Source organism: Schistocerca nitens, chromosome 2, assembly GCF_023898315.1.
Source record: "Schistocerca nitens isolate TAMUIC-IGC-003100 chromosome 2, iqSchNite1.1, whole genome shotgun sequence".
Lineage (NCBI taxonomy): Eukaryota > Metazoa > Arthropoda > Insecta > Orthoptera > Acrididae > Schistocerca > Schistocerca nitens.
Window position 1 is genome coordinate 1021693553 of NC_064615.1, and position 19023 is coordinate 1021712575.

Consider the following 19023-nt stretch of genomic DNA (forward strand, 5'->3'; position numbering starts at 1 on the left):
CTTTGAATGCTTTTAAATTTTTTACGTGGCTGGAGCAGCAACCGTAGAATAAAATCTTCTTGTAGAAACAGTAAACAACCAATCAGTTGCAAATTGGAAGGTTTACTAAAACACCTTTACCATAGTTTCGACGTTTATGAAAACGTCTTCTTCAGAAGGAAAATATGGGCAACCTAAGCAAGTTAACAGTGAAAACACACTGTGTGTGTGTGTGTGTGTGTACCAGTATATATACTGGCACAATCATATCTCTCTACGAATACAAATACAAATTCAGACTTAACTAGTTTACATCTTTTGGCAGAGATACGTTAAAATATAGCGGTAACGCGTCGTCAATTGTAAAATTTCACCGCCATCACTGGGTTTGCATAAATAAAGTAGAGGCTAAGGGCTTGACTTGCTAGAAGAATTACAGGTTTTTTAACATCTAGTCACAAGGATGGATGCATTTTAAATGAACAATTGCAATTCAAAAATAGAAATTTTATAGATATTCTCAGAGGCCTATTTTCGTTAAAGTAGCAGAGAAATGGCTCGATCTTCCATATGACTGTAGGATATGTCATTTTCCTCGCCTTTTGATGCTAGTGATACTTGTGTTTCTTCTTTGTTATGATGTGACATATATTTCTAGAGGTTTGATGTTCACAGTTTTTCATATATGTCGTATTTTAGAGTTATACGCGTTTTACCATCTTCTCTCGTCCCCCACTACTATCTGCCTCCATTCCCCCCTCCCCCTTTCCTTCCTTCTCTCTAATCCCATTCCTCTCCCTTTTCACGTCCCCCCCCCCCCTTTTCCTCTTCCCGCCCTAGTTCCTTTTGCTGTTGTTTCTGTTTGCACTATCAGTTTTACGTAATCTGTTTTTATCACAATCACTTCTTTTAGATGGTAACTTACTATCTGTTGCGACGTTATTAATTTTAAATATGTGCACAGCTAAATATGATCTTGTTTTTAAAGTCATAATTTTAATTTTAACCTTTGAAGCAAGTTTAGTATGATAAAAGTTTCATTCACTATCACACCCTCCTTGAGCATACTACTAGTGCCCCCTCTTGTCTGAAGCTTTCCTTAGCGCAAGCGTTGTGTAAGTGACGCTAGTGCACTGTACATTGGCGAGGAAGTACCATATGAAAACAACTATGTTGTGCATGTTTTATTTTAATATGGAAGTGAAATTTCAGCTTTGGCGACGCCATTCGGCTATGTTTTAATATACCTCTGCCACAACAATTTGTAATCCAGCTAGCCATACTGTCCTTCTGAAGAAGACGTTTTAATAAATGCTGAAACCGTCCTAGGAGGCACCACATTTGTGGCGAGTTGTAGCAATACAAAGTACTTCAAGAGGAAGTCGAGTAGATATTGCAACACATACACACATTATTAATAGTTATTAACACCTGAGAATGGTAAATGCTTAACTTTGAAAACAACTATTATTCTCACAGATGATCTGAATTTGATACTGTCGCTGACAGTTACATATATAACACTTCGTTCATTACATAATGATAGTTTCACTCAGAGTAGTTGTCTGTAACTTGATATTAAGTTAACTGTCCTGTTAGCACGCAGCCGGGTCTGCGCTAAGACTATGGTTACAGGTGAGTGGTCGCTGATTATATAGAGACAGGGTTGAGCGACACACAAATAAATTTCAGGATGCGGCGGCGTAAGGAAACACATGGGGGCGTATTTGCGCCGACGTCTCCGATTCGTTGCTGCGTCTGGCAGCAAATGTTACTTGTGGTGCCGTCGTGAGGTACCAACTTTTGCACGAGACCTCATGCTGCGGACGACACAACAACATTAGTACCAACACCATCACAACCACCGGATTGGACAACGAATGGAAACATCACATAAAACAACCTGATACAATGGCCTGTGCAGATGATATAGTTTTGATAGGAAACAACAGTGGTGTTACTGAAACGCTGTTCAAGAAGCTAAATAAACGGTCATGAAAACAGGTTTAAAAATTAATTGATAAAAAGCAGAACACATGAATATACGAACGGAAAGTGTGACTACAGGACAACGTCATAACCTTCACGTAGAAAACTGCAGTTTCAAGAACAATCCCAACTTTAAATATCTTGGTGTGAATATGAATTACTGCAAGAATTACTGCAATAGAAAACAAGTCAAATACCTAACCATACAAAGTTTACTTTTCCCTCCAAAGGCTTCTTTCTATCCTCCAAACTCTCAACCAGGAAAACTGAGCTGAAACTCTCCAAAGCAATCACCAGGCCAATACTGCTTTACGGAGCCGAAGCATGGAGAGTGACCAAAAAAAGAAAAGCAGAAACTCTCAGTGTTCGAAAATAAAGTGCAAAGAAAAATCTTGGGACCAATATTCGACTAAGCAACACAAAAATGGAATGGGAGATCCGACGAAGAACTAGTTAAGCCAGCCGACCAACCCTCGGTAGTGAACATCGCCAAAGCGAGAAGTTTACAGAAGAGATGGGTCGTTCGCGAACTAACAGGTCCAAAGGAACGGTTCATCAAGATGAACGGAACGAGTGATTAACGAATTCTAAGGAACGGTCTAGACGTTAAAAGTTTTTTTACATTAAAATTTTTTTATTTGATAAAAAACTTACAGATTTTCTGTTAAAACCTAGAAATTTAGTTTAAATACATAAGACTTCAGTAGATATGCATGAAATAATGAATTTTATTTGATATACTTTTATACGAACTTCTGTAATGTAAGATGCAACTGCCGACACCCATCGGCACCGAAGAATTGAGAATATGTCTCAGGTATGATTACACCACACGGTTCATGTGCATGATAACTTGAAAGAGTGGGGTCAAGTCGTGGTACAGAAACACTCTCAAAACATGACAGAGCTACTTCCGGGCTGATGTACATCCTCCAAAGATTGCTGATTCAACACTTCATTAGGCCGTCGGCGCACTGGACGCCTTGCATCACTTGAAAAAGAGGCAAAATCGCGACTCATCGGAGCAGACCTCATGCCTCCAGTCAGTTATATTCCAGGGTGTATTGTCTGAACGGCAATGGCCTTGCCGCAGTGGATACACCGGTTCCCGTCAGATCACCGAAGTTAAGCGCTGTCGGGCGTGGCCGGCACTTGGATGGGTGACCATCCGGGCCGCCATGCGCTGTTGCCTATTCTCGGGGTGCACTCAGCCTCGTGATGCCAATTGAGGAGCTACTCGACCGAATAGTAGCGGCTTCGTTCAAAGAAAAGCCTCATAACGACCGGGAGAGCGGTGTGCTGACCACATGCCCCTCCTATCCGCATCCTCAGCTGAGGATGACACGGCGGTTGGATGGTCGCGATGGGCCACTTGTGGCCTGAAGACGGAGACCCACTGAAAACGTACAGCCAGACCAGGCGAACGGTCTACCCGACTGGTGGCCCTAGTCAAACGACATTTACATTTTACGAGGTACCAGACTCCGAGTGTCCATTCTGGGTAGTTCCCTTGTCAATGTTCGCTCGGAAACTGGTTGAGATGGACGTGTATTCACTGACAGGAGCAATTCCTGTCGGATTTTAAGCCGGTTGTCATCGACAAGAAGGGACACTCATCTCTGGGCCCTGTCTGTTGGTATCTTCGTACGTTCACTCATCTTATGCCGTGTTATTTGGTTGCGAGTGGGACACCGTTCCTGGTAGACATGTTGGACAGTGCACGTCGAACACCAACAAATACGGCAAACCGACCACGTCCAAACACTATATGTCTCTTCTGTCACGTCGTCCCATTTTACAGCGCTGCTTCCATTCAACCGGTTGACACGTACCACACCCCTTGCGGTGGCTTAACACAGCGGCACGAGGTGGTATAGCCGTCCCGTAGCAGTTATACACCACTTACAGAACTGCGTAGCAATCAGTGTGCTCTTTTAAGTTTGTGACTAACATTCTGTGCGGTGAGATTATTCGGCTGCGCTGTTATCTACTCACTAAGGTATGAAAATTATTTTTCCAAGGCGCTGCAGTCACGGGCTGTGCGGCTGGTCCCGGCGGAGGCTCGAGTCCTCCCTCGGGCATGGGTGTGTGTGTGTTTGTCCTTAGGATAATTTAGGTTAAGTAGTGTGTAAGCTTAGGGACTGATGACCTTAGCAGTTAAGTATCATAAGGTTTCACACACATTTGAACATTTTGAACATGAAAATTATTTTCTTAAAGTTAATAACAGCCGATACTGCACGCCATCCGTTTGATGAACTGAATACTTAGGGCTCGCGATGGTTGATTCTAAGATATTCTGCATCTGTGGTAATAATCGATTCTTTCCGTAGTGATACAAGTGGATTGCAGTGATGTTATACCAGTGCGAATTACATAACTTAATATAAGTGATATCCGTTGTTATTTCCAGTTGCGTGATATAACCCACATTTTGAAATGCTGAATAAGTTGATTGATAGTTAAATTGTAATTCTGTGAAGAAAATGTAAGTTCGAATATTTGACAGTTCTCATCTCGGTTCTCCAAGCGGTTAAGGGTCAGCCATCGGATGACTTGTTTCACCGTCTTAGTCAAGTTCGACATACTGCAGAAAAAATTGCCAGATTTTTAACTTGTGTAGCAGATTCGGATGTGTATCCATTTTCATCTATATAGTATTACGCATAAAAAGTACATATCTAGACCACTTTCGGCTAGTTACCATTCTGGTATCTTAATACCGAATGCAACGTGAGTGCAGCTGAATATCTTGCCAGCTATTTGAAATACAGTAGGCGTCATGCCACCCCAATATATTTTAATGTTGCATGACCAACGGAAGTTTTAACTGTATGTCAAATATGTCGTCCGCCTCCGTAGTCGATATATTGTTTTATAAACTACGTCTTCAGCATGGTAGGGGAGTCTATAAACTACTTCAAAAAAGACACAGTGAACGAAATACAATAAATCCTCAACGATAAATGGAAAAAAGAGAAGTTTTCACAATTTCCACAGTTTATTCAAATGCCGTATTTGAAGTCAATTTGTAAGATTTGTAATCACTGTTTCTGAATAAAGAAAAAGATTTACTTTGCTGCCTTCGGTGTGGAAGGACCAGGTTAGATTCCCGATATCTATTTGTCTGAAATAGGAACGCTGTCTACTCAGCCTCGTGAGGACACATCAGGATCTACTTGAATACTGGCAGTAACGGCTGAAAGGCTTGGCGACGTGTTGATCGCATGTCCCACTACCATGGATCAAAATGGTTCAGATGGTTCTGAGCACTATGGGACTTAACACCTGAGCTCATCAGTCCCCTAGACTTAGAACTACTTAAACCTAACTAACTTAAGGACATCACACACATCCATGCCCGAGACAGGATTCGAACCTGCGACCGTGGCAGCAGCGCGGTTCCGGACTGAAGCGCCTAGAACCTCCTCGTACTACCTTGCGGGTAGTAGTCGGCCAATCGGAACACACGTAACGCCTAATCCGTGAGCGGTGTTTAACTGTACTTTTTTTTACCCAAATGTATCCGTTTGATGGGTTTACTGCATACACTGATGTGACGAAAGTCATACCTCCTAATATTGTGTCGGATCCCTTTTTCGTAGCATAGTGCAGCAACTCGACGTGGAATGGACTCAGTAAGTCGTTGAAAGACCCATGCAGAAACATTGAGTCAGCCGTCCATAATTACGAAACTGTTGCCGGTGCAGGATTTTGTGCACGAATGATATCTCCATTGTCTCCCATAAATGCTCTATGGGATTCATGTCGGGCCATCTGGGTGGCCAGATCAGTCGCTCGAATTGTCTAGAATGTTATTCAAACCAATCGCGAATAATTGTGGCCCGGTAACATCCATAAAAATCCCATCATTGAATGGCTGCAAATGGCGTCCAGGTAGCCGAACATAACAATTTCCAGTCAATGATTGGTTCAGCTCGACCATAAGACCCACTCCATTCCGTATCAATCCAGTTCACATCATTATGGAGCCACCACCAGCTTGCACAGTGCCTTGTTGACAACTTGAGTCCGTAACTTCGTGGGGTCTGCGCCATGCCCGAACCCTACCATCAGATCTTACCAACTTAAATCGGGACTTATCTGAGCAGGCAATGGTTTTTCAATCGTCCAGGGTCCAACCGATACGGTAACGAGCCCAGGAAAGGCGCTGCATGCGGTGTCGTGCTATTAGCAAAGGCGTTCGAGTCGGTCGTCTGCTGCCATGGCCCACTAACGCCAAATTTCGCCACGCCTATCCTAATGCATACGTTCGTCGTGCGTCCCACATTGATTCCTGCTGTTGCTTCACGCAGTCTTGCTTGTCTGTTAGCACTGACAGCTACGCAAACGCCATTGCTGTCGGTTGTTCAATGAAGGCCGTCGACCATAGCGTTGTCCGTCGTGAGAGGTTATGCCCTAACGACATCCGAAATGAAATCTCCCGTGCGTCTAGCTCCAGCTACTATATAGTCCGCGTTCAAAGTCTGTAAACACCCGTCGTGCGGTCAACGTCGGAAACCTTTTCACATGAATCGCCAGAGTCAAATGAGAGCTCTGCAAATGCACTGCCCTTTTATACCGTGTGTATCGGGATACTTTCGCCATCTGTGCGTGTGCGCATCGCTACCCCATGACTTTTTCCACCTCAGCGTACTTAAAAATGGTTGCAAAGCTGAAACTGTGAAGTAGCGGAAAATGCAAAATAAAAGGCTAATCTAATCCAAGTTACGACAAACAGTATTTTACATACTCAATTAGAAAATTTGCTTTAGCAGTGGACCCTTTTGCAAATGAAATATTCATATTTTGTGTTTACAGGCAGCTTATTCATGATTATTGTGACGAAATGTCGACCCCATTCTGAGATTTTTGTAATTCCTATCGTAATTATCATGTTTTGCAGTTCTGATATTCCTTTAGCCACAAATGTGTTGCAAAACACTTGCATCGGGATGTAATGTGACAACACTTCCCTGAAGCTTCTGCACGATGTTCGATCTTCAGTTCAGAAAATTAAGACCGCAACGGTCGCAGGTTCGAATCCTGCCTCCGGCATGGATGTGTGTGATGTCCTTAGGTTAGTTAGGTTTAAGTAGTTCTAAGTTCTAGGGGACTGATGACCTCAGATGTTAAGTCCCATAGTGCTCAGAGCCATTTGAACCATTTTCAGAAAATTAGTTTACGCCATTCAGAAATTTAAATCTTCGATTCCACAACATAAACACTGCATAGTAGTTAGAAACGGCCACAACCTACAAATATTTACGCACTGTTACTCCTCCGAATTATTCATAACTGCAACAGTATTTTTCAAAAACTTTCTGTAGTAATTATATTGATTTAGTAGTCTCTCACGGGTAATACTTGCTAAGACATTCATCTGCACTGGCATTGTAAGGTTCCAGAATGATAGCACTTTTATACACCGATATACCACATTCTGCAGTCTTAAGAAATCATACAAAGAAAAACAAGCTTCTTTATTGCTCTTTAATGCATCGGTGGCTGGAAATATTTTTTCGTTGCGCACAAATTATAATGCAGAAACATCTACCCTGGCTTCAGATAGATGAAATGGAATATGACATCTCCTCACTCTGTTCTCTGTCAACCAACCGCAACACAGATAACCGACAGTTATTAATGACTGCCACAAATGACTAATATCGAACGGCGATTAATAATATCGCAAAATAACGTCTCAGCCCTTGCGTAGAGGGAACATATCTATCTACTCATTTTAATACGTTTCCAGTAAATCTACATTTAGTTTTCCCTTGTTAAATTCCGAAAATTGTACACATAGTTTTTCATTTGCTGTCGTAAATCAGAAACTAATGGGAGAAATTGAATTTCATTGCAGGTATTCTACGATTTAAAATTACAACACAGTATTGAATATAGGCTAATTAGTTCACTAATTAGTGAATATGTTAATTAGTTCACTAATTGCAAAGATTTTCCTGAAGCGCAGCACAGAGAAAAAAATTATATTATCATCACTTTTGATTGAGCTGTAACGCTATTTGCCCAATTTATTTACTTCATCTCCAAAATCAGATATAGTTTATTTTGTATTTTTCATGGTTTTCTAGATGTAAAACTCTGCTTCCTTTCAAAATTAGTTAAGCCTGTCCGCCGGCTAGAAACTCCTCCCCACGATAAAGAAAGATATTTCTTGTGGTGTCACCGCCAGACACCACACTTGCTAGGTGGTAGCCTTTAAATCGGCCGCGGTCCGTTAGTATACGTCGGACCCGCGTGTCGCCACTGTCAGTGATTGCAGACCGAGCGCCGCCACACGGCAGGTCTAGAGAGACTTCCTAGCACTCGCCCCAGTTGTACAGCAGACTTTGCCAGAGATGGATGAATGACAAATACGCTCTCATTTGCCGAGACGATAGTTAGCATAGCCTTTCAGCTACGTCATTTGCTACGACCTAGCAAGGCGCCATTACCAGTTTATATTGAGTTTGTAATTATGTATCATCAAGAGCGATGTTCTCCAATTATGGATTAAAGTTAAGTATTCCAGCAACTACGTTCTTTTCTTACTAGACTCAACTACTTTACCTTGTTCCAGACCTTACGCCAGTCTGCGTGAGCTTAAACGCGCGCATTTCGGCCTCCTCTAGCAACACGGTGTTGGCTCTTCTGCCAACACATCATTTCTGCTTCGTCAATTACGGTGGTGTACATTATATTGTCTCCTATCCTGTAACCTGGAACGTTGTCAGAGATTAACACGGACTTAGTGATTAGAAGGACAGATCCTTATTTTCGTTTGCTAAGAATAATGTCAGTTGCAGAAACATCTGAGGATAGCATAATTTTATGATCTCTCACAAAACAGTGATGCGAGCCTTATTTTGCAATCAGCAGGAAAGCGACGACAAAACAAACATTTTGATACCTTCCGTTCTTGCAGCCGTTTTCTGATGCTAGTTGAAAGCTGCAATTAGCGGCGAAGGGTGAGTAATTATCCCTCTGTGATGAGCGGCGCACCAGGGTATTGCAATTTACCGCATCTCGTTAGCGTTAACGAGTCCCACAAAATGCACGCGCTCTGCTACCGTTGGTACAAGAAACCCCTTCTGTCTGAAACAAAATCAAACGAAAAACCATGATCGTGCTAGCAAGACTCAGTTCTGGCAAGGGGGCTTCCATCTGAGAATCCCTTATAAATATTCATTATACCTTCATTCCATCTTCATACGGGACATGTTTGTCAACGTGAAACACGACGAACGTGCTTTCCGTCACAGTAAGTGCACGCTTACAAGGGAACCTCCCCATTGCACCCCCCTCAGATTTAGTTATAAGTTGGCACAGTGGATAGGCCTTGAAAAATTGAACACAGATCAATCGAGAAAACAGGAAGAAGTTGTGTGGAACTATGAACAAAATAAGCAAAATATACAAACTGAGTGGTCCATGCGAAGATAGGTAACATCAAGGACACTGGGAGTCTAGGAGCGCCGTGGTCCCGTGGTTAGCGAGGGCAGCTACGGAACGAGAAATCCTCGGTCAAGTCTTCCCTCGAGTGAAAAATTTAATTTTTTATTTTTAGTTTATGTGACAAACTCTTATGTTTTCATCACTTTTTTGGGAGTGATTATCACATCCACAAGAAAACCTAAATCGGGCAAGGTAGAAGAATCTTTTTACCCATTCGCTAAGTGTACAAGTTAGGTGGGTCGACAACATATTCCTGTCATGTGACGCACATGCCGTCACCAGTGTCGTATAGAATATATCAGACGTGTTTTCCCGTGGAGGAATCGGTTGACCTATGACCTTGCGATCAAATGTTTTCGGTTCCCATTGGAGAGGCACGTCCTTTCGTCTACTAATCGCACGGTTTTGCGGTGCGGTCGCAAAACACAGACACTAAACTTATTGCAGTGAACAGAGACGTCAATGAACGAACGGACAGATCATAACTTTGCGAAAATAAAGAAAGTAAAATTTTCAGTCGAGGGAGGACTTGAACCAAGGACCTCTCATTCCGCAGCTACTGACGCTAACCACGGCACATCTGAGTTCATATGCGCATGGACTACTCAGTTTGTATATTTTACTAATTTTTTTCATGGTTCCACACAACTTCTTCCAGTTTTTCAAGGCCTATCCACTGTGCCAACTTATAACTAAATCTGAGGGGGGTGCGATGGGTAGTTTCCCTTGTTAGAAAGGAGCTGGTGCATCACAAGCAACGTGCCCCTCATCATGAAGTGCGTCCGCAGTGCTCTCCAGCGGTGCGTGTCGGCTATATCTAAGGCACAAACCACACTGATTTTTTCTTTTTTTACTGAAAATGGACGGCTGTAAAATAGCTACTGTAGCTCCCTTGTCCTTAGGCTAGCCATGTTGTTCTGTCTGTATTATACATTGTGCTGGATTTGTAAGGAATCACCTGTAGTTTATTGGTCCATGTTTCCTAGTGGGGTGTATTTTTCCTTCTTTTTCTGCTGTTGTTTATACCAACACCTGCGGGAAGTTGCGTCCCTGGCCGATATAACAGGGCAATATTTTGCCGACCCCAAAACACCGCCAGATGAAAGTAGTATCACCTTTGGTGGTCCGGATCCTTCTGTGTCACCTCCCTGTCGATCCAACTGCGGTGAAGATCCCTGGAATGCTTCCGCAAATTCTCTCTATTGCGCTACTAAATAAATAGCCACACTTCTTACAAACAGGGGTATATTTTGCCCAACATTTTCACTATTACTTTTCGCACTACTCTGTTGAATCAATTGATTCAATTTGAGAATATTGTACATGACCAAACAAACGATTTAAGAATGGAAATATGGACTGACGGCGTGAATTGAGCTTTGTGTTACGGAGTGCATTCGGCTAGAGTAGTCTGTGCAGGTGTGTGAGCCACATTGCCACGGTACTGTAGTGGTTAGGATTGCTGCTTAGCAAGCCGGCACGGTAGCTCAGCGTTGTCTGTGCAGGTGTGTGAGCCACATTGCCACGGTACTGTAGTGGTTAGGATTGCTGCTTAGCAAGCCGGCACGGCAGCTCAGCGTGTTCGGTCAGAGGGCTGCGTGCTCTCTGTAGTAAGAAAACTGGTTCAAGGAATCAACGATCAACTTAACCGGATGTCTTGTGACGTCCGCCCAAATCAAACACAACGAACTATATCGAAAAAAAAAGAACGGTAGGCAGGAGATCCAGGATCAAGTCCCGGTCTCGGCTTCTGTCCTTATCACTTTATTTTTATTTATTTATTTGGTCTCTACCTAAAATATGCAGGCTATAGCATAATATCATTTTGTGAAACACATGAATGGACACACAGAATTTGAGATCAATAAAATTATCAGACTATTAAAAAGGCTTTTTGGCCAGCAAATGAGATACGGTGATGGAATAATGTGATAAGTAAGTATGGAAGTGCAGATTTAAAAGCACAAAACAAAAAAAAAGAGAACAGCATAAGATTGTAAATAAGTAATAGTGATAGAATTTCTTTACTGCATGTTTAGACAATATTTACAATAATATTACACGCACTTCAGCAATGGTTACTAATTTTAAATGATGTGTTATAGTTACATGGGTATTTTGGCAGATAGTAATTTTTTTTTAAAGAAAAGTGGGTTGACTAAAGAAACTACAGTGCGAAAACTTGTGGCAAATTCTATTCGCAGGCGGTACAGATTTTGCCAAAACACTCATCCAATCCCTTCGATTTTTGTGCATGCGAACAGAATGTCGTTAACTCTGTGGTCAAAACAGTGCTCTCGCACTGGGAAGGGGCAGTTGTCAAATCTCCGTCCTACCACACTTTTCCTGTGTTTCAAAACAACTTGGGGACCGTGCTAGAGGGGTTGGTTTCATCAGATATTACTCGGTCGATTATCTCGACTTTAGCTCTCTGTGTAATGACGTACATCGAATTCATGGGCCTTTACGGCTTGCGCCGGAACACCCGCTACCTATTCGCCCGAATCAGTTCCGGGTGCATTGTGGGAACACCGCCTGTTTACAGTTCTGCCACTGAGCAGTTGGCCAGGTGTGTCGCTGCTTCCGCTCTTCTGGCTTTGAAGGCTGCTCTAGCGGATCTTCTGCCGATGTTCCACGGAAGCTAATGGCCGTTTCGCTGTTGTCAGGCACGCGCGTGGTAGGTCGTTAATTAAATTCTGACGTCACGGTGGCCGGTGCGGAGTGTCGATTGCTCCGAGCAGTTGCAACTGCCTGTTCTGTGCGGGGCGGATCGTAGCGCTTACAAAGCAAATTCTTTGCTATTCAGAATGGCGTCCTCCATGGCAGACAACCAGCATTACGAAAAAATCGATCATGCGGATCGCAACTCTTGTTGTTCTGTCATGACGTTAGAAAAACGTGTGACTCATTGCCTCTTCAACGCTTACTAACGAAAATACGACGTATGACATACTAAATTTGACTGGATTGAGGACGCAGTATGATAACTTGTATGGGAAGTCATCGGTGGAGGTAGATGTAATTATAGGTGTGTCCCAGGGAAATGTGTTGGGATCTGCTGTTTGTCTTCTTCTATATAAATAAACCTGTAAATGTCCGCCCCCGGTAGCTGAGTGGAGCCGGCACGGTAGCCCAGCGTGTTCGGTCAGAGAGTTGGTAGGCCTCTGTAATAAAAAAAACTGAGTCAAAGGATCAACAACAAACTTGAACGGATCTCATGTGCGTCCGCAACGACCAAACACAACGAACAGAATGGAAAAAAAAGTGGTCAGTGCGACAGAATGTCAATCATAAGGGCCGGGGTTCGATTCCCGGCTAGGTCGGAGATTTTCTCCGCTCAGGGATTGGGTGTTGTGTTGTCGTAATCATCATGATTTCATTCCCATCGACGCGCAAGTCGCCGAAGTGGCGTCCAATCGAAAGACTTGCACCCGGCGAACGGTCTACCCGACGGGAGGCCCTACTCTCACGGCATTTACATTTTTACCTGTAAATGTTTGTTCAAAACCGTATACCTCCGAAAGCTCTTCACCGATTGCTTTCAAATGTTGACACAACGTTGCATTTGAGTACGCGCTTGGTTTTATATACCTGCTGGAGCGACACATATATTATATAAATATATATGTAATAATTATAGGGGAAATTGTATTTTTATTTCATTTATTGAGATTTTCCTCTATACAAAGGTTTTTCTCCGCTGTAACTAATACCCGGAAATTATTACATCTGTCACATAATATCTTAATTTATCTCCTCAGGATGTCCGTTCAGGTGTTTCGATCTTGTGTATGTTCTTCCTCTGCGCCAGGTCTTCTCATTGTTAATTGTACATTTTGGAGCCAGGTGGTCATAGAGCGCCCTCTTCTCTTCTTTCCCTCCGGTTCCCATTCAAGAATGATTTTCGGTATTCTGGTTTCCTCCACTTTCTTACATGCCCGCACCGTTGTAACTTCCCTCTATCGATCACGTCATGTTCAAAATGGTTCAAATGGCTCTGAGCACTATGGGACTCAACTTCTGAGGTCATCAGTCCCCTAGAACTTAGAACTACTTAAACCTAACTAACCTAAGGACATCACACATATCCATGCCCGAGGCAGGATTCGAACCTGCGACCGTAGTGGTCGCGCGGTTCGAGACTGTAGCGCCTAGAACCGCTCGGCCACCACTGGCGGCTCACATCATGTATTTTTTCTCTTACTTTCATTCTCTTTATTATTTCGTCGTTTCTTATTTTCTCTTTTATAGAAATTCTTGCTGATCTTGTCCAGAAGTCCATTTCTACTGTTTCCAGTCCTTTTACGTGTTTCAGATTAGTAGTCTAATTCTCCACTCCACATCTGTATAAAAATGTAAATTGCAATGAAGTGAATACCCCTAGCTGCAAACAGGTGTCGATATAAGTCAACGGGGACAGTTGAAAATGTGAGCCCCGACCGGGAATCGAACCCGGGATCTCCTGCTTACATGGCAGACGCTCTATCTATCCTTTTTTTTTTTTTGCATTTTGTTCGGTATTGTTCGTTGCGTTTGGCCTAGGTGGACGTCACAAGACATCCGTTCAAGTTGGTCGTTGATTCCTCTACTCAGTTTTTTATTACAGAGGGCGAGCAGCCCTCTGATCGAACACGCTGAGCTACCGTGCCAGCTGTCCATCAAAGCCACCGACGACACAGAGGATATTGCGACTGCAGGGACTTATCTCTGAGACCCACATTCCAACTTATTGTCCCGCACTATATTCATAGTGCTCCTGTCCATTACACTCATTATTCGCGGCTTTTTGCCGATTCCCGTAAGAGTTCGGGCACTGTTTGTGCATCCGCATAGAAGAAGAGGGTCAAATGGCGGTGAGTCTTATATATATATAAAGATGGTTCCGAAAGAACAGATACCATCTTCATATAAAAATGTAAATGTTCATTCGTTCAAAATCTTAAATCTCCGAAAGTTCTTCACCGATAGATTCGAAATACTGACACAACGCTGCATTCGACTATGCGCATGTTTTTATATACCTATTTTTTAAATGTATAAATAAATATGTAATTTATAAAGATTTAACATTACTATCAAAAATATCACAAAGTTCTTGACCGATTTACTTCGAATTCTTACGCAATACTCTAATGAACATTCGGACGAACATAGGCTACATACACTCCTGGAAATGGAAAAAAGAACACATTGACGCCGGTGTGTCAGACCCACCATACTTGCTCCGGACACTGCGAGAGGGCTGTACAAGCAATGATCACACGCACGGCACAGCGGACACACCAGGAACCGCGGTGTTGGCCGTCGAATGGCGCTAGCTGCGCAGCATTTGTGCACCGCCGCCGTCAGTGTCAGCCAGTTTGCCGTGGCATACGGAGCTCCATCGCAGTCTTTAACACTGGTAGCATGCCGCGACAGCGTGGACGTGAACCGTATGTGCAGTTGACGGACTTTGAGCGAGGGCGTATAGTGGGCATGCGGGAGGCCGAGTGGACGTACCGCCGAATTGCTCAACACGTGGGGCGTGAGGTCTCCACAGTACATCGATGTTGTCGCCAGTGGTCGGCGGAAGGTGCACGTGCCCGTCGACCTGGGACCGGACCGCAGCGACGCACGGATGCACGCCAAGACCGTAGGATCCTACGCAGTGCCGTAGGGGACCGCACCGCCACTTCCCAGCAAATTAGGGACACTGTTGCTCCTGGGGTATCGGCGAGGACCATTCGCAACCGTCTCCATGAAGCTGGGCTACGGTCCCGCACACCGTTAGGCCGTCTTCCGCTCACATCGTGCAGCCCGCCTCCAGTGGTGTCGCGACAGGCGTGAATGGAGGGACGAATGGAGACGTGTCGTCTTCAGCGATGAGAGTCGCTTCTGCCTTGGTGCCAATGATGGTCGTATGCGTGTTTGGCGCCGTGCAGGTGAGCGCCACAATCAGGACTGCATACGACCGAGGCACACAGGGCCAACACCCGGCATCATGGTGTGGGGAGCGATCTCCTACACTGGCCGTACACCACTGGTGATCGTCGAGGGGACACTGAATAGTGCACGGTACATCCAAACCGTCATCGAACCCATCGTTCTACCATTCCTAGACCGGCAAGGGAACTTGCTGTTCCAACAGGACAATGCACGTCCGCATGTATCCCGTGCCACCCAACGTGCTCTAGAAGGTGTAAGTCAAGTACCCTGGCCAGCAAGATCTCCGGATCTGTCCCCCATTGAGCATGTTTGGGACTGGATGAAGCGTCGTCTCACGCGGTCTGCACGTCCAGCACGAACGCTGGTCCAACTGAGGCGCCAGGTGGAAATGGCATGGCAAGCCGTTCCACAGGACTACATCCAGCATCTCTACGATCGTCTCCATGGGAGAATAGCAGCCTGCATTGCTGCGAAAGGTGGATATACACTGTACTAGTGCCGACATTGTGCATGCTCTGTTGCCTGTGTCTATGTGCCTGTGGTTCTGTCAGTGTGATCATGTGATGTATCTGACCCCAGGAATGTGTCAATAAAGTTTCCCCTTCCTGGGACAATGAATTCACGGTGTTCTTATTTCAATTTCCAGGAGTGTATTTATAATATATGTGATGTGTACAGGCCGTCTGGGTACAACAGCTCGCACACATGATGTTAGGTTTAGGTGCTCCGAGATGGGGGGGAGGGGGGGAGGAACTGTAACAGTGCAAACAAATTAGTGACACAAATATACATTTTATTGCGCTGCAATACATAGTTCGTTGGATGTGCTCTTGGACAGAAACAACTAAGCAGTGGCCTGTCAAGGTATGCGTTACTGAATACAATGTCAAAAAGACTATTTCCGTCCTGGGCGCCACACTGTCAATCACTATAGTAAACACTTGTTCCTATGTGAAGGCTATAGGCGACTCCACTTGTAGATTAAGTCTCGCGGGCTGATCTCCACTATGAACTGCAGCTACGAACTGGAACCCTGGAACTGCGTGCTGGACTGTCGTACGCCAACTGCGAATATGAACCGTTGCTGCCTGTGGTAGCCTGATGAGATTTGAAATTGGTACAAAATTAGGCAACCCAATTTAAGTGTTCAGAAATGAACTAGTGCACACTTCAGAGGATATACAGTTACTCTACAAACGAGGTTAGTCGCAATACCTCGAGCGAACCATACCGGCAGTTTCGATCAACACGTATTACGGAGGCGTTTGATGAACTCGAATGGGAATCCCTGGAGGGAAGACGACGCTCTTCTTAAAGAACACTGTTAAGCAAATCTTGAGAACTGGGATAATGACTCTGCTACCGCCAACGTGTATTTCGCGTACAGACCGCGAAGACAATGTAAGAGAAAATAGGCCTCGTACGGAGACATATAGATAGTCGTCTTTCTTTCGCTCCATTTGCGAGCGGAACAAGTAAGGTAAAGACTTGTAGTGGTAGAAGATACCTTTTGCTGTGCTCCATATAGTGGCTTGTGTAGTTTTTCAGTAGATGTAGATATAATCGTTGAAGCCAGTATGACGCTAACAGCTAGCAGGTCTGATCGTTTGTTTATTTGTTCAATTTTAAAGTGTGTGGCAAAATAGACGATCTTGCCAGTTGTGAGATTCGGTTTCTGATTGCAGAAAAGTCCACCCTATCGAAATTTACAGATTATCTGGTGACACATATTAGAGGCTGCTGCTGCTGATGATGATGTTAATAAGGATGGTGACGATCATATCCAACGGACGTTATACATAATCTAGTCCAGTCATTAATCTTACCGCCTTTCGGAACGACTAGTGAAACTAAACTCGATTCAAGCTATCAGCGTGTAACGTTCAGTTATCGATAGTTTTTCGTGTACTGTTTTTGTGGGCACAGCCAGAAAAGCAATGCAGTTTTCTGAAAATATGATGTCATCAATTTCTCGGTGAGAGGGATCCCCAATACATATCCTCATGTGCCCCGTATTGATCGTTATTCCATTCTGTCATGAAAGAAATGTTCAGTGACCTCTCTGCACTTTTTTGATTCATTGGTCTTTTGACTAGTTTGATGCAGCCCGCCAAAACTTCCTCTCCTGTGCCAACCTCTTCATCTCACAGACGTCCTCCAGAATCCTGTTGTTTGTTGGATATATTCCACTCTCTGTCTTTCGCTACAGTTTTTGCCTTCTGCAGTTCCTTCTAGTACCATAGTTTTTCCCCAACATCCTAACACATGTCCTACAGTATTATCATGTCTCTTCTTGTTGTCAGTGTTCTCCAAAGTTCCTTTCTGCAGATAACCTCATTTCTTATCTCAACAGTCCACCTAATTTTCACTGTCTTTCTATAGCATCACGTCTCAAACACTTTCACCTCCTCTTTTCTGGTTCTCCAAACGTACATTCTCTGAAGCGTCCCTATCGGATAAGACTTCTTTTGCCCATGGTGCAGCGGTTGGCACACGGAACTCGCATTCAAGAGGACGACGGTTCAAATCCCTGTCCGGCTACCCAGATTTAGGTTCCTTTGAAAAGTGCACAGCCGACAGAACGTTATACTCTATCCCTCCGCCCCTGCATTCGGGAGGACGACGGTTCATACCCGCGACCGGCTATCCTGATTTAGGCTCTGCGTGATGTCCCTAAATCGTCCAGACAAATGCCGGGATGGTTCCTTTGCAAGGGCACGTTCGACTTCCTTCCCCATCCTTCCCTAATCCGATGGGTCCGATGACCTCGCTGTTTGGTCCCCTTCCCCCAAATCAACCAGCCAACCCTCCTTCCTGCTTTCCTCCTTTTGGGCAGTTATGCGCTGTTTACTTGTGTTGATCTGCTTTTTAAGCCCTCAGTGCTTCGCCTGTCACGTGTTATTTTTGCTTCCAAGCTAGCATAATTCCTTACCTTCGTCTACTTCGTGGTTCCCAATTTTGATGTTAAGTTTATTGCTAATCTGATTTCTGCGACTCCTCATTACTTTCGTCTTTCTCCCGTTTTCTCTCGATGCATATTGTACTCATTAGACTGTTAATTCCATTCAGCAGATCTTGTAATTCTTCTTCGCCGTCGTTGAGCATAGAAGTGTTATCGGCGAATCTTATCATTGATATCCTTACCCCCTGAATTTTAATCCCACTCTTGGACTTTTCTTTTATTTCGTGATCGTTTCTTCAATACATAAATTGGACAGTAGGGGCGTAAGACTACATCCATGTGTTAAAGCCTTTTTAATCAGAGCACTTCGTTGTTGGTCTTCCAGTCTCATTGTTTCCTCTTGGTTCTTCTACAAATGGTATATGACCAATCTTCCCCTATGCTTGGCCCTACGTTTGTCAGAGTTTCGAACATATTGCACCATTTTACATTATCGAACGCTTTTTCTAGGTCGACAAATCCTACAACGTGTTCTGATTTTCCCCCAATCTTCCTACCATTATCAAGTACAACGTCAGGACTGCCTCTCTTGTGCGTTTCTTTACCTTTGTTAAAGCCAAACTGATCGTCATCCAACAGATGCTCAATTTCCTTTTCCATTCTTCTGCATATCTCTTGTCAGTAACTTTGATTGATGAGATGTTAAGCTGTTTGTACCTATACATAATTAAATCTGTCTCTAGCTGCTTCTCCATTTCAGCCCATCT

The 19023-nt window shown here is 43.9% G+C and overlaps 1 protein-coding gene and 1 pseudogene across 9 annotated transcripts in view; both read left to right on the forward strand.

Annotated features, from left to right (window-relative positions):
* LOC126237366 (prolyl 4-hydroxylase subunit alpha-2) overlaps nucleotides 1-19023 on the forward strand; it is an 840261-nt gene that overhangs the window by 772737 nt on the left and 48501 nt on the right. The gene's annotated exons all lie outside the window — the stretch shown is intronic.
* Nucleotides 3043-3160, forward strand: LOC126238358 (5S ribosomal RNA; annotated as a pseudogene).